Below are 16,839 nucleotides of genomic sequence, written 5' to 3' on the forward strand. Positions count from 1 at the left end.
TACCCCCCCCCCCAGTACTGTAGACCTAGCCGTAGACTGTGAGGTCTTTAGGACAGGGACTTATTATTTTTTATCCACAATGGAGTGCAGTGTATGCTTACAATACCACATAAACAAGAATTTGAATAATAAGTGATTTGTGCTAAGCTGTGGAACTAGCATTTACCCCTAGCATTGCAATGGTGGTAAGATCTTTATTCTGAAAACTGTCACCGCCTAATTTTGTGTAGTCTTGGATCACCAGATGCAGGAAAGTCCTGCAGCTTCACAGCCTAATACCATTAAAAAGTAAAACCAAAACATCAGCTAAGCATAAAGCTGCCAAAATACTGTTCTCTACTTTCTATCATTATATTATATCCTACAGCTGTTGTCTGAAGAACTCTGAGTAACCATATATTGGTTTTTCTGTTACAAAATGTACCATGTTTAAAATAAAAGGTTTATTTTCAATAAGGCGACAGTGAATGAACAGGGACGTTGTTTTGAGAGACATATTTTGTACACAAAAACTCTGCTTGAATTTTATTTCAGAAAGCGTATGACATGTTTGCATTGCACTTAATAATGGCAGTGTCAATAAGAAATAACTTGTGTTTAAAAGCTTTTCTTTGAAGCACCTACAATAACACAGTGAAAACATGTCAAGAGACCACTGGAGTAATAAAAAAAACATTCAATTATTTTATGAATATCTGTTTTCCTGGTTAGACTGAAATATTTTAAGTTCAGCCACCTTGGGACACCACATAGGCTCAGCATTGCAAAGCCTAACTGTAAGTGCCTTTCCACCTAGTGGAATCCACAGCTCTGAACCGGGCGCTCAAGATCCCTATACAATGCCTGGGGAGAGTTAGGTGGCTAAGGCCTGGTCTACGCCGGGGGGGGGAGGGGGAGGGTTGATCTAAGTTACGCAACTTCAACTACGTGAATAATGTAGCTGAAGTCGATGTACTTAGATCTACTTACTGTGGTGTCTTCACTGGGGTAAGTCGATGACTGACACTCTCCTGTCAATTCTGCCTGCGCCTCTCGCCTTGGTGGAGTACCGGAGTCAACGGGAGAGTGCTCGGTAGTCGATTTATCACGTCTAGACTAGACGCGATCAATCGACCCCCACTGGATCCATCGCTGCCCGTCGATCCAGCGGGTAATGTAGACAAGCCCTAAGAATGGGATCTACAAAAGCCAGGATGCTGAACAGGGCGCCACCAAAGTTAGCCAATAGGAAATGTCAAGGAGAGAGATGTGACATAGGCTCCACCCTTCTCAGGGACTTAGATCCCTAACTCCGGGTTGAAGGGAAGCATTTGTTGCCACTTGGGATTCCCAGCCATGACTGCTCTCCTGGAGTTAGGCATCTAAGCCAGGCCAGTCCTTTCTTGCAAAAAAAAAACAAAGAGGAGGTGGTGCGCCCTCTGTACCCACTATCCACCAGGGGTTAGAGCACTCACTGAGGGTGTGAGTGACCCAGATTCATACCCCCCCTTCTGGCCATGAGCAGGAACTTGAACCCAGGTCTCCCTCTAGAGTACCCTAAATCCCTGAGCTACTGAAGCTGTTCTACTTTGTATAAAGCACATACATATTAATTGGAGCAGGGACTGGAACCTGATTCTCCCACATCCCAGGGGAGTGCCCTCCATGGAGCTAGAGAGTCACTCTCACTGGGCTATAGAGTCATTCTGTCTCCAGCTATATTTTGTGCAGGTCCTGATCCTGTGCCCGAAGGTGAGATAGACTGGGGGAACACCTACCGTGAGCTTCCTGCTGGGGCTTAGGCATGAGCTAGGCACCGGCATCAGGACTTAGTTATGTGCATGGCCACTGGGGAAAATGGAGGTGCCTAGGGGACTTTACCAGTGGAAATGCAGATGCCTAGAGAATGTAAGTGTCTACAGGGGCTGAGTGGGGGCTTTGGGAGTGGCAGTTAGCTGCATAAATCCCTTTGTCGACCTAACCTCTTGCCTCTGCCCTTTCTTGATAGTAAGGAGATGTCTGGGCCATAAAAGCAGGATTTGTAGCTTTTGCTGCTGGGCAGACTTATATTTTTCATTTATTCCTCACATTTTGCTCTATTTCACTGGAATCCCATATCATTCCTCTCAAGTTTCTTTGTGATTTGTGATTCTGTTTCCCACTATTTGTCTTGTCCATTCAGATTATAAGCTCTTCAGGGCAGGGCCTTTCTCGTACAGTGTGTGTAAACAGTGTATAGTATCATGGGGCATCACTCTCAATTTGTTATTCATCAACAATAATAATGAAATTGGCATGCAAACAGTAAAAATCAGTGTAACATGAAGAGAGATTAAACCAACAATGCTAGTAAGGGAGTGAGTTTGTTCCAGTGGTTAGAGCAGAAGACAGGACTATTTTACTCTATGTTCTGCCACAGAGTTACTGTATAGCTTTGGGTGAGTCACTTTACCTATCCTTGTCTCAGTTTATTCATCTGTGTAATAATATTTACCTACCTCAGTAACTTGTGAGGCGTAACTGATTCATGTTGCTTTGAGATCTTCAAAGACAGGTTCTTTAATAAAGCATTGTTAGTGGAGAATGTGCACAGACATGGATATGAACATTAACTCTTTACCATCCTTTGCATGGATAAGAGGAACAGGTCCATTTAGGAAACAGGCTTCTCTTTCCATCATGCTTAAGATAGATTTTTATGTTACTGATACTGAAATCAGAGAAGGTCAGAGAAACATAGATCCTATTGATTGCAAAGTTGCTTTTATCCTGTAATTCAGATATGTCGTGTTCCCTGAAAAAAGATTTCTAGAGTTTGGAATTCCGATTCAAAACTGTAGGACAAATTGCTGTTCCTCTTAGCCTTTCAAAATGAGTGTGCTATGGTCAAATTGCCAAAGCAACGAGAGACTGAATATAGAACACATATTTGTGGAAACAAGGAGTACATCTTTAAAGGGACTCTGACTTGTTTGAAACTTGAAATGTACTGAACTCTTTAAAATATATTTTACCTTATCAGATCCAGGATGCAAAAAGATTCTCATCAGGGCCTAGCTTTGGAATTAGTTGAGTTGCTTTTTAAAAAAGTTTTCCAAAGTGCTTTTTAAAATGTATCAGTCTTTTGTTCACTTTGGGCCAGATTTTTAAAGGTATTTTAGTGCCCTAATACAGTTTCTATAGCTCTGGAATAGGCTTGAAAAGGAGGTTGTGGAATCCCCATCACTGGAGGTTTTAAAGAACAGTTGGACAAACACCTGACAGGGATGATCTAGGTTTACTTGTTCCTGCCTCACTGAAGAGGGCTGGACTTGACGTTTTGAAGTCCCTTCCAGCTTTACATTTCTATGATTCTAAAGATGCAGATAGGCACATAGTGGAATTGTCAAGAACACCTACACCATTCATCTCTCCTGGGAGCAGTGGTGGAAGTACGGCGGTATGGTCAGGTATGCTGTACCAGTAAGCTATTTATAGCCGGTACGGCATACTGGAAAGACACAGGAGGAGCAGAATGTGGGGCTTCCACGCAGCTGCATGCCTGCATCTCCTGCCCGGGGTCTGTCCCGGAACTGCAGCGGCAAAAAGAGCAAAACCCCATGCCGGCAGCTCCTCCAGTACGGCTGTACTGCCCCCAGCCCTGTCCTCCAGCGGGACTGCTGTACAGACCACAGACAGGACTCAGGAAACACAGCTATGGGAAGAACTGGGGGCGGGGCTTGGGTCAGTACAACCACGCCAGCGGGGCTGCTGGTGTGGGGCTCGGTTGCCAGCGTGTCTGAAAAAAATATTCTCTGCTGTTAGAGGGAGCTGGCTTGAAGTTCTTCTGCTGGCAATTCCCAAAGCAGGTGCTACTGTGAACTGGCTATTGTTCCAGAGAGCAAGCCCTCCTCTTCTCTTAGCAGCCCATACAGCAGCTGTGCCATGTCCACCCACTGGGCCTGCTTTCTGCCCCCCAGGTAACATGGGATGGATCATGAGAAGGGGAGAGGGAGAACACGGGACCCCGGGCTGGGGGCGGGGTGGGGTCATGTGAGGAGTCACGTGAGGGGTCACATGGGAAAGTCACGTGACCCCCCCTCCCCCCGGTTTAGCTAGTGCAGTGTACCGGTAAGAAATGAATTCTCCTTGCACCACTGCATGGGGGTTAGCACCTGGTGGAATTTTCAAAAGAACGCCCAGTCAAAAAGGGACCCTGGCAGCTCCAGTCAGGCTGTTAAAAGTCCAGTCAGTGGCACAGCATGGCTGTCAGGCTCCGTGCCTGGCTCTGCGTGGCTCCTGGAAATGGCTGGTATATTCCTGAGGTCCCTAGACACAGGGGTGGCCAGGGAGGCTCCGTGCACTGCCCCTGCCCTGAGTGCTGGCTCTGCAGCTTCCATTGGCCAGGAACCATGGCCAATGGGAGCTGCAAGGGCGGTGTCTATGAGTGGGGGCCGTGCCCAGAGTCGCCTGGTCACGCCTCTGCCTAGGAGTCGCAGGGACATACCGGCCCCTACTGGGGAGCTGCCTGAGGTAAGCGCCGCCCAGAGCCCACAACCCAAATGCCTGCCTTAGCCTGGAGCCCCCGCCCACATTCAAACTCCCTCCCAGAGCCTGCACCCTGTACCCCTCCCACACACCAACCCCCTGACTCAGCCCAGAGCTCCCTCCTGCACTCCAAACCCCTTGGCCAGAACCCTGAGACCGCTCCCGCACCCCAAACCCCTCATACCCGGCCCCACCCCAGGGCCCGGACCCCCAACAGGAGCCCTCACCCCCCGACACACCCTGACCCCAGGCCAGAGCCCCCTGCTGCACCCTGAACATTTCATTTCTGGCCCCACCCTGGAGCCTGCACCCCCAGCCAGAGCCTCCCCCCCTCCCATACCCCAACTCTCTGCCCCAGCCTGGTGAAAATGAGCGAGTGAGCAAGGGTGGGGGAGAGCAGAAGGAGGGGGGAATGGAGTGAGCGGGGGCAGGGCCTTGGAGAAGGGACGGGGCAGAGGGCAGGGCAAGGGTGTTCGGTTTTCTGCAGTCAGAAACCCTATTCCTGCTCTGAAGAGTTTATAATCTAAGTATAAGACAGGAGATAACAGATGGATGCAGATGAAACCTTCGTAATATCAGATTTTACTGCAGCACTGTCTCTGCTATTAAATCTTTCCTGAGAAGTGGGGTAAGCCTGCTGCTTTTTGTGAGATATAGCAGATTTGAGGCTAAGGGAGAATTAGTGACATGCTGGGGTCTGACATTTGACTGCAGCTTAAAAAAGGGATTCCTTATAAACAATGTCAGCAATTTTACTCAAACGTGTAAGTTAACATTTAAACAAGATATGTAGAAAATGATAAAACTTTTGTCTGTTATCATTGGACACCGCAACATTACTCATCTAAGCTGTCTGACATTAGATTCTGTCCTTTTACTGCTTGCTTTATTAATTGCAGGTGGTGCATAAAATGGTACCACTAGTTTGATATGCTTGTTTTACAATGTTTTTGAGATCTGTTTTCTTTCCATAAGAACCCCTGACATGTTCAGCCAAACTTTTAAAAGCCAGAGACAGTATTTAAAAAAAGTCATTAAACTGTCATATATCTCTTCCTTTCCTCTCATTGTCAATTAACAAGATGTTGAGTATAAAAAATCAGTTGGCATTAGACAGAGTTGTGCAAAAAAAAATCTACTGAAGTCCCAGTATCGGCGTGTTTTTGTATTTCATTGTGAAACTGAAAATTGTTCCATTTTGCATTTTTTTGTACTTATGCTCCTCAAAAAAGGGTTCATTTTCAAGATGAACTGAGAAAAATTGCATTAAAATGGGTCACATTTCAAGAAACATTTGGCCTATTTTTGAGCAAAGGCAGATTCACTTGCACTTTCTCCTGGTTTTGGTATGAAAAAACATGAATAAAAGCAAAATTTGCTGGCTTGAAATAAACCGAAACAAAATGCAAACAATATTGAACAGTCTGTATTTTCCAGTGCCATCACAGTCTTTCCCATGGCACAATAGTTAAAAAAAATCCACCTTGGCTAGTTAATTTTTAAAGTTATTAATCATCTCAGGCATCATCTCCAGCCCATAAGTCCCCTCCCAATTTTTATTTTTACACTCGCATTTTCTATTTTTAAAATATTTTTCTCTTCCCTGTTGCTGTGCCTAAGACCTACACAATTAACAGAAGGCACTAATACAAACCCCAGTCCCCAGACAGGTGAACCTTTTCAGCTGTGCCGAGCCCATTGACTTCAACGGAGCTCTGTGTGGGCACAGGGATCGTACCCACCTGTAGTCAGTTGTGGAATGGAGGCCTAACTGAATAACAGCCCAGGGGAAGGAGTGAAACTGACTCTACCCAAAGTAACAAACTACAAAAACATTTTAAATGGTAGGCAGCACTTTGAAGGTCAACAATGAGTATTGTATCATGAATTGGACAGGAGGGTAAGGTGATAATAATAATAAATGTACAGTGCCTAGCACAATGGGGTCCTGGTCCCTGACTGGGGCTATACTGCAATACAAGTAATAAATACTACTAGTAGTAGTATTTTGTATTTATATAGTGCTTCATACTGAGAGGTATCAAAAGACCCTACAAAGGCACAAATCCTTTGATAAACACTAATGCTAGAAACAGAAAGGCACAAAAATGTATGCATGTATATGAAGTTGTGGTAAAAATCTGCTTGAAAGTTTGCCTGTGTGTGTCAGTGGGTCTTTAAAAATAAAGGGAAAAAAGACTGCTTAGCTCTATACCAGCACAGGTGTGTGTGTGTGTGTGTGTGTGTGTGTGTGTGTGTGTGTGTGTGTGTGTGTGTGTGTCTTTAGATTCACAAACTGTGAAAACTGATGGGCAAACCTGATGCATTTATAAGTCATTGCTCACCTTTGCCAGTCATTGAGTTAACACGAGAATATGATGATATGACAAAGTGGAACTATTCTCTGTGCCTATAAATTATATCTATATACAAATTCAAAAAGAAAATGCACTTATGGCATAATCTTTCATACACATTAAGGTAAAACCACTCTTTTACTGCACACTGCACTTTATCAGAATCATTTCATGCAGAAAACTGGAACCAGCAGCACATACAGCTCAAATCAATCAAAATGCAATCTTGTCATGTGGTTGCATGTAACTGTCAGCCTGCCAACGCTCTGATCAGAACCTCTCACAGACATACACTGTTTTCTGATGTCTAAATGTACAGGAGTGTGACTTGCCTTTCAGAAAGTGCCTGAGATGAGTCCAAAGAAAAACAGAACAACAAAAAGCCTCAGAGATCACAGTAATACTGTCTCAGGGATTCCCACTCACTGTCAGGTGGGCCCAGTCTCCATTTGGACAAGCTCTGGCTTTCCTCGCCTTCCCCCAGCATCCCAGGGCACCACATTAGATTCCCAGAGTGTCAATAACATCAGGCTATCTTGGCCACCCCAAAATGGGAGCTTTCAAGGCAAAAGAGGTGCTGCAGCTAGGTTCTTGCTCTAGAGATCTCACAAAAGAAGGGCAGTGTGCACTTCCTGTCTACCATCACAGGGCGCTTTACCCCTATTGTGTATTTTACATCCCTACAAGCCACCTCATGCTGTTGTTACATGTGCCCCAACATCACCAGCCCTTCTGAAACAGCCACCTCTCTCTCCATAGAGGAGGATGCACTGGAACTGTGACGAGCCAGGGCCAGTATCCTTCAACTGATTCCTGTGGCCCAAACAACTCCACCCCAAAGCAATGTTCCTCCCTGCACAGAGTCCTGATATCAAAGGAAAACATCCAGAGGCCAGGAGCACCATTGAACAGCTGTCAACACTGCCCTTCAGCCACCCTCGAAAAAGCCAGATCCAGCTTCTGACCTTTAAAAACTCACCCCTTCTCTCTGCCCCAAGGGAATGTTATCTGCAGCTAGTCCTGCAGAGGATGCAGCTACAGACAAGCATCACAAGGAAAATGATGGGGGCAAGGCAAAGACATGAAAGATGGTGAAGTCCTGATCTTTCCTGTTGCCTTGCTGGCAAGCTGGCATGCAGCATGAGCATGCCATTCCTTTATTATTTACATCCCTCTTATCAGTTCAAACAATATTTTTTCCCCCCTCACGGCACTGCGACTATCAGTGGAACAAATGCATGCCTCTGTGGTGCAGCACCTCCCAACCTGCTAAAAATAAATACTAATAATCAAAATAGATTTCTACAGAGACAATAACTCGTGTAGTGCTTTTATGTAATATACTTCTGCTCTCAAGTATTCCTACTTACTGGTGTCAAAAAACTGTACATCTTTGGGTGCATAAAAATGAATTCTTGTGGTGGATGAGGAGGATTTCATTTTTATTAGATCTTCTCTGACATGTTCCAGGAAGGCATGCTGTCTTGAAGTTAGCTGAAAACAGTGAAGAGATCATGGAGCTATTATAAAACCGTATTAGCCAAGTGTAAATCTGGTCTTCTGGCAAAGGAAGCAATGATAATGAACTACAAATGTTTTCATTGCTCATCTAGAGCTGTGGGGCCTTAGAAGCTGCAGAACATTAGAAACTGGGGGCCATGTTCAACATGTGTTTGTAGGATTACACGTGTTTTTGAGGATGCAAACTATTAAAAATTTGGCCTAGAAGCCTGGGTACAAAGGTGTCTGCAAAAATGCACTCATGCTCATTGAACTTGTGCAACTAACTACCCATTTATATGCACGGTTACTCAGTATGTGCACCAATAGTTTTTGTTGCATCCTTTCTACCCATATTTGAAAGTTCAGGCATCACGGTTGCTGTATAAATAGCTCTGTTTTGATAAGTCACAATACATTGTGACTTGAATTAAGAACATAATATAAACTACACTCTGAAACGTATAGGCAAATCATTGCCTCGCTGTATTTGTTGCTTGAAATGTGGATTTATTGAAAGGAAAATAAAATAAAATAAAATAAAAAAACAGGCCTTGACATTAAAAAAGTCACAGAAGGCATGCGTAATACATGGGGTCTCCTTGCCAGTTTCATGAGACATATAGTTTGGAGCCTAAATTGGACCTTCCCTTACCACTGAGATAATCTGACAATTTCTCTGTTTTCTGGTTTTCCATAACACACTGATTACAACCCAAGCAGTGGGAATTAAAATGCAGTTTACTAGCACGTGACGCTTACTTAGCTTTGCCTGCAGTGAGCTCATCTTGCAGTCATACAGCTTTACATAGACTAGTTAAGGAGTCATGATTGAGGCACAGGGCACTAACCGATGGCGAATTCATAGCCTGCAATGAATTCCCAATTAATTGACTGGTACGTTGGCTAGCAAGAGTCCAGTTCAATTTATCTCTTTCATCTCCCCTCCTCACCTCTCAACTCCATTTTATGATAATAAATTCTTCTAACCCTGACTACAACTTCTTTAAATACGTTTAGGTGATTTTATAAACATAGCAATCTCTGGGGATTTGGGGGCGAGAGTGAATAAGCAGATTAATGTCCAGCAATCCAGCATTTAATAATGCTGAGTTTTGCAGTATTCAGGTGGAAGACTGCCAGGAGCAAGTTCCAGCACAGCCACCTGTTTCCAGGGAATTTAACTTTAAGTTAATTATTGGGATCATTACAGATGTAACAAGGCTGGATACATAAAGGAGGACTATAAAGCTTCTGTCATTTGAGGGAACAGCATTTTAAACAAACAATAACAGAACAGCTAAAAAGTTTTCTGCAATGACATTATTAAGAATTAACTGGTCCTAGTTTGGTGAGCATCAGTAAATAAAATTGTCACTGTGTAATAGAGCAGTGGCCAAGCTAATCTGTTTGGTATCTTGTCTCCTACAGTAGCCAATACAGGATGCTTCAAAGGAAAATGTAACCCCTCCACCCCACATAATTCACCACACTATGCTGTACTGTACCAAGGAAGAAGAATTTCTTCCAGACCTCATCTGGAGATCAGCCTTCAACCTGAGGACTGAAGGATGATTAGCTTTGTGATTTTTATCTTAGCTAGTGTCCCTGAAGGCACTATTTTAGTCAAATTAGTGTCCAGTCCTTTTATGAAATATACCAAGCTGCTTACCTCGGTTACAATGATTCTGCCTGTATGTATAATTACACACACAAAAAATATGTTAAAAGAACTGTGCTATCTGGACCGGTGATCTGCTAGGTCACTCCAATCCTTGACTCTGGGAGCCAGCCTTACCCTGTTCTGCTGTGAGAACCTTCACTCCTGGGCTGTTCACGCACAGCCTCTGGCATGTAATCTGCTCCTTGGATAGTGCAACTGAATAACACTAGCCAATATCTCCATCCCCAGACACAACCCTAGGAACCTCCGTCTTGCAGTGTCCAGTTATGCCCGCTGGATGCTGGAAGCTTATATGAGTTTGTCAATTTAACAAAGAAATTGATATGTACCAGGCTTGTTATCCCACGGGGAGTCTCTGACAAGCTTCAAACCAAACGCACTGCTTCAGGTAGAATAAACAAACAGATTTATTAACTACAAAGATACATTTTAAGTGATCATAAGTCAAAGCATAACAAGTCAGATTTGGTCAAATGAAATAAAAGCAAAATGCATTCTAAGCTGATCTTTCAATGCCCTTACAAACTTAGATGCTTCTCACCACAGGCTGGCTGGTTGCTCTTCAGCCAGCTCTCCTCTTTGATCAGCGCTTCAGTTGCTTGGTGAGGTGTTTGTAGATGTAAGTGGAAGAGAGGGAGAGCATGGCAAATGTCTCTCCCTTTTATCATGTTCTTTCTTCCCTTTTGGCTTTGCCCATGCCCCCCTTCAGAGTCAGGTGAGCATTACCTCATCGCAGTCCCAAACTGACCAAAAGAAGGGGGTTGACTCACTCGAGAGTCCAACAGATCCTTTTGTTGCTGCCTAAGCCAGCGTTCTTTGTTCCTGTGAGGCTGGGCTGGGTTTGTCCCATACATGCCCTGATGAGGTGTGAACTGCCCCTCTGTTCTTAGAGAGTTTTTGCCTGGACTTATTTTAAGCCATGAAGACACATTTTCAGCCTCATAACTATATACATGAAATTATAACCTATAACAGGGATTGGCAACCTTTGGCACATGGCCCGCCTTGGTAAGCCCCTAGGCGGGCTGGGCCAGTTTCTTTACCTGCCGCATCTGCAGGTACGGCCGATCACAGCTCCCACTGGCCGTCATTCGCCACTCCAGGCCAATGGGGGCTTCGGGTAGTGGTGCGGGCCGAGGGATGAGAGCCACAAGAATGATCTGAGATCTGGAAAACCTGTTGTGATGAACTGGGAAATAGCTGTATTTTTTTTTATGAATATGGTCCATATCTATGTGTTTGTTTATGATGGGCCACTTTCTATAGAGTGAGATCAAAAGGGGTTGCCAGAGCAAGCAGGAAAAGTAAAACAATAGCCTAGATAAGGAGCATCCCAGCAAACACTCAAACCCAATAGCCAGGTTTATCGCTGTGAAGAGGCAACTCCTTGGCCCAATGCTGGTGACAGAACTGTTTTGCCGGAGCTGAGAAGAGAGATCCAAGGAAACACTAGAACATTAGAGGAACTTGGTGCCCAGAAAAGGGTGGGAGTTGAGTGAGTGATGAGTGGCAGCCCAAGGAGTGTCAGTGAATGCGGACAGGTTGGCAAGGAATTATACAGTGATAGAAAGAGTCTGCTGAGAGCAAGGCAGTCTTTTTCTTCCAGCCAGATATGGGGGTTAGCTGGGCTGAGGGAAACTTACAAAAGTTGGCAAAGAAAGATTAAGGTATAAGCAAATTACAGGCCTTTTTTTATTATTGCCCTTTGCTGTACGTTCATTGTGCCTTTGGGGGAATTAATAAATAATGCTTTGTTTGGAAGACGCTGTTTTTGAGTCGCTTTAATCAGCTCACTGGTCACAGGTCCCCAGAGTGAAAGAGTGTACAGGTACCAAATGCATTTGGGCCTGTCACATCAAACATGTTTGGGAAACAGGGGTGTTGTAGCCCAGGGATCCAGTCTAAGGCCTGGTCTACACGGGGGGGGGGGGGGGGGGGGGGGAGGGCCGATCTAAGATACGCAACTTCAGCTACAAGAATAGCGTAGCTGAAGTTGACGTATCTTAAATCGACTTAGAATCACTTACTTCGCGTCCTTACAGTGCGGGATTGACAGCCGCCGCTCCCCCATCGACTTTGCTTCTGTCTCTCGCCGAGCTGGAGTTCAGCAGTCAACGGGAGAGTGATCGGGGATTGATTTATCGCGTCTACACTACACATGATAAATCGATCTCCGATAGATTGATCGCTACTCGCCGATCCGGTGGGCAGTGTAGACATACCCTAAGCGTGGTTGGATTGCACGGTCCACCTAGAGTAAGGTGCTGGATGGCAGTTCTGTCACCAGAGAGATGCACTCACAAGGGGCTAAAAGGTGGCTAAGGTACATTTCACCCTGGAACCATGATACCTGCCTTTCAGGGAGAGACTAAAGCAGCTCATTCTATTTAGTTTATCTAACAGAAGGTTAAAAGGTGACTTGATCACCATCTGTGAGCACCTACAAATGGACAGGGTTTCTGATAGTAGAGAGCTCTATAATTAAGCAGTCAAAACGTAACAAGATCCAGTGGCTAGATGCTTAAGTTGGACACATTCAAACTAGTGAGGGGAATTAACCATTCGAAATAACCTACCTAGGGGCATGACGGATTCTCCATTATTTGAAGTCCTTAAATAAAGATTGGATGTCTTCTAAAAGATATGACCAGAAGTTATGGGTTTGATGCAGAAATCACTCAGTGAAATTCTATGGCCTGTGTTATGCAGACTAGATGATCATAATGGTCCCTTCTGGCCTTAAACTCTATGAATGTCCACCATGTGACCAGTCAGATCACCATTAGCCTCCAAAGTGGGTAATCTGTGTTTGCTGCTAAAAGTCCAGGAGCCCTTTGCCAGATTATGCAGCCATACTGCTAAATCACTGGCCTGGGCAAGTTATGTGAGTGTAACAGGGCCAAGAGGCCTGGGGCTAGCCAATCCTGTTTAATAAGCCCTGCTTTGCCACACCTGTGCTGTGTGTAGGACTTAAAAAAAGAGGAAGCCCATCATTTAGGGGCTGGCCAAGGAGGAGAGACGTTGAACTGGGTGAGGGCTGGAGAGCTGAGGCAAAGGGGTGGAACTGACTCCTGTGATAGCCCCTGGAACCAGGGACCTAGCTTTAGGGAAGCAGTCTTGGAGCCTGAAAGATGGTCTGGTAGTGTTTAGTTTTGTCTGTAATGCTGGACATCTATTGGGTGGCCCAGGCGAAGCCCTGGGACCTGCTGCTTTGTGAATGAAGAGTGGTATTCTGTTTGATTTAGAAAGACTTTGTTGGTGGCCCAAAGGGGAAGCTGGGTGAAGGGGTGTTGAAAAGGCCATCTGGGAGAAGTTAGGGCCTGAGCAGTTACAGCTGGACTTGGAATCTTGGATACTCCAGAAAGGGATTCAGCTCTTAAGAGGGCTAGGCCACATGAGGCCCAGACAGAGGTGACCAACAGGAGGTGATGATCCAGGGAAAGGCACAGCAACTCTGCACCCAGCCACCAGGGAGTGCTATCGGGTGAGTCACTTCTGTGCACATGGGGCTTGCTCTGGGGTGGGACCTGTAGTAAGGAGTTAAAAAAAAACCCCTAAATCATACAACTGGATTTAAGGTTCCATTGGGTCTTTATTGTGACATGATAAAATAGAGCTGATTGCATACCATGGATTGTTGCTCCTAAAGGGTAGAATGTAAGGTATGATTTAACAGTGCAATTATTTTAATAAATCTCACGAAACTCCTCCCTACAAAAATTGCTAGGCCTGTTTTGCTTGTTGTGGTTTGCCATGTAGGGTAGCATTAAACTAAACAAACAAAGCTACACCCAAAAATCTACCCACCAACTATGGATTCAAAAAAATGAAGAAATTTATATCAAAGCATTAACATTTTCTACAACCTTATCTTGAGTTTATTTTGCATGAAAACCGTATACAAAAAAAGGCAGAGAGAGAGGTCATCTTTTTGACTCTTAACTGGGCTTTTGTGGGACTGCTGTCTCTTAGGTCCTCTCCTATCTCTGACTGTTCTTTCAGTGGGTGTTCTCCTGCCTTCTGCTACTGGTGTGTGGGGAGGATGCATCCAGGGCCGGCTCCAGGCACCAGGCACCCAAGCACATGCTTGGGGCGGCACCTGGTAAGGGGCGGCGGGGGGAGCGCGGCGCAGCATTCTGCGGGGGGGAGGCGCTCCGGCGGCGCGGCAGTCGGCGGGGGGTGGGCTCTGGCGGCGCGGGGGGGGCGTTCCGGCGGCGCTCGGCGGGGGGCGGGCTCCGGCGGCGCGGCGCTCGGTGGGGGGGGCGGCGTGGGGCTCGGCGCTTGGGGGGGGTTCTGGCGGCGCTCGGCACAGGGGGGGCGGGCTCCGGCATGCGGCGCTCGGCGGGGGGGCGGCGCGGGCGCGGCGCTGGAGGGGGGTTCCGGCGGCACTTGGCAGGGGGCGGGGGCGGGCTCCGGCGGCGTGGCGCTCGGGGGGGGTTCCGGCGGCGCTCGGCGCGGGGGTTGCGGGCTCCGGCGCTCGGCGGGGGGATGGTGCGGGGGGGGACGGCGCTCTGGGGGGGGTTCTGGCGGCGCTCGGCTGGGGGGGCGGTGCGGCGCTCGGCTGGGGGGCTCGGGGGGCGGCGTTTTTTTTTTGCTGCTTGGGGCAGCAAAAAAGCTAGAGCCGGCCCTGGATGCATCCCTAGGAGGTCTGTCCTTGTCCCCCTGCTCTTTTCAATTTACACTGTGTTTCTATGCAGTCTCATCCATTCACATGGCTTTACCTGCCCTCTCTCTGCTGATGACTCATGAGCCTACTCATCCCCCTTATGCTGAAGCACAGGGCCTGTGCATCACTTCAATCCCACTTGAGTCCTATTTTGAGGGTTTAAGTGGGATTCTCTTTCCATTCATTCCTGCTTCTCAGCCTGACTCTGACATCTCCTCTCAGCTTAAATATTAAATGTCCAAAACTGAATTGCTTCTCTTCTCTCTTAACCCTGCTCCAATTTGCCCTTTATCTCTGTTGACAAGAGCACCATTCTCTCTGTCACTTAAGCTTGTAATGCAGGGGTTATCTTCCTTTCCCTTGACCACACAGCCAGACCATGTCCCTATCCTGTGGGTTCTTCTTCCAGAACATTGGTATGAGACATTCTTTTCTTTCTCCACTATAGTGTCTCTCTCATTCAGGCCCTCATTTCCAGTCTTGAATACAGCAACATTTCCTGTCTGATCTCCCAAATGCCCATATTACCCCTAGTCTAGACAAAACATTGTCACTAAAGTTCTCTCCCTTGCTTGCTATTTTGCCCCTCTTTGAATCCGTCCACTTCTGCTATCACATCAGATTCAGTCTGTAAGTGGCATCGGGGCTGTATACTGAGTATTAATGCCCTGATTATCTCCTGCAATCTATAACACAAAGCAGCTAGAGAGTGGAAACTGGTCACCCATATCTCTCAACCAATGAAAGAGTAAATGTATAGCAGGGCCCTCAGATTTGTAGCCAAGGTCTGAAACATGAAGACTGAATATAAAGGCTCAGTCCCTGGTTGCAGGTGAATGTCCAAACACTAAAGTTGGAGATAGAATAGGGAGCTGATTTACCCAGAATCCACTAAAATGTTAAAGAGTTTCTTGATTACATGGGGATTCTTGCTGCATAAGAAGACTCCCTGGGTGGTATATAGTAGCTCGCTGTAATCCCCTTTCATGCTTCTGAAGTAGGGAGCGGACAAAGGGGGCACAGCTGCTGTGCTTTTGCACTGAAACATTTGCCAGGTGCCGGAATGGAACTGTATATATTTTAAAGTTGGCTGAGTTTGTTCTAAGTTGTGCTGGGAGCTGAACTAGCCCCTGATAAGCCCAAGGATCAGGAGGCCACACATGTGGCACAAAGCCTTTTCCTCCCCTTCTCTGGTCCTGCACTGAATCCAGCAAAGCTGGACCAGAGAATCTCGGCCTGTGGCTCTAGAGAACTGGCAATCCAAAGGAAAGCCAAAGAAGAAAGAGAATCTTCTGCATGAAGAGGTATATTCTTTCTTTCTGTAACAGGAAACAATATTGGAGCTAAAGATATGGAAAGCCCTGAATTCTAAGACATGGTTCTGGGTTCTAATGGTTTTTGTCAAAGTATACTATCACCCAATGTATTGGACACGGAGAATATGTTTGATCCTGTGAAGACCATTGAGTGAACATCAGGGGACCCGGATTGATGTCAAGGATGAATTTGACCTGATCATTGTCCCCAGGAGCTCACTATATAGGATGTATCCACATCTCAAGTGCGAATGATAGATTGTTGATGAGATCATTTATATTCCCTGAGACAGTTATATAAACAGTAACATATTTGACAAAGGGTCCTAATGCAGTTTTACAAATACTATTGGATTTACATACCATTGGCTTTCTAAATAGAAAGTCACTAACTGTATTCGCTCAGAACAATGTACCTCAATTCCTAAAATGAAAACCTCCCCTGCAATTTTCCCTTTGCCCTAAATTAATTATTTTAGGATTAAAATGAATAAGAACATTCTAATCCCCTGTAAAATGTGTGACTGCAATAAATTAAGGAAAGGTTTGTCACTGAAATGTTTGCCAAAATATTATTGGTTTTAATGGAAAAAGAGTTGTTTTGCTTTGCCAAAGATTTAAAAACCTGGCAGTTGAACAATGCATCCTGTTCTGTAGGCCAATGCCTGACATGGCTTTGTTTCGAAAACTACAATACAATTTTCATGTACTTTATTTGAAGAGCTCTTTACTTTATGTTTTTTTAAAAGTAAAGAAGTTGTGATCCATCCTGCAGGGTTCTGAGTAGAGCTGCAAGAGAACCTGATTTTC

Source organism: Chrysemys picta, chromosome 8, assembly GCF_011386835.1.
Source record: "Chrysemys picta bellii isolate R12L10 chromosome 8, ASM1138683v2, whole genome shotgun sequence".
Classification (NCBI taxonomy): Eukaryota; Metazoa; Chordata; order Testudines; family Emydidae; genus Chrysemys; species Chrysemys picta.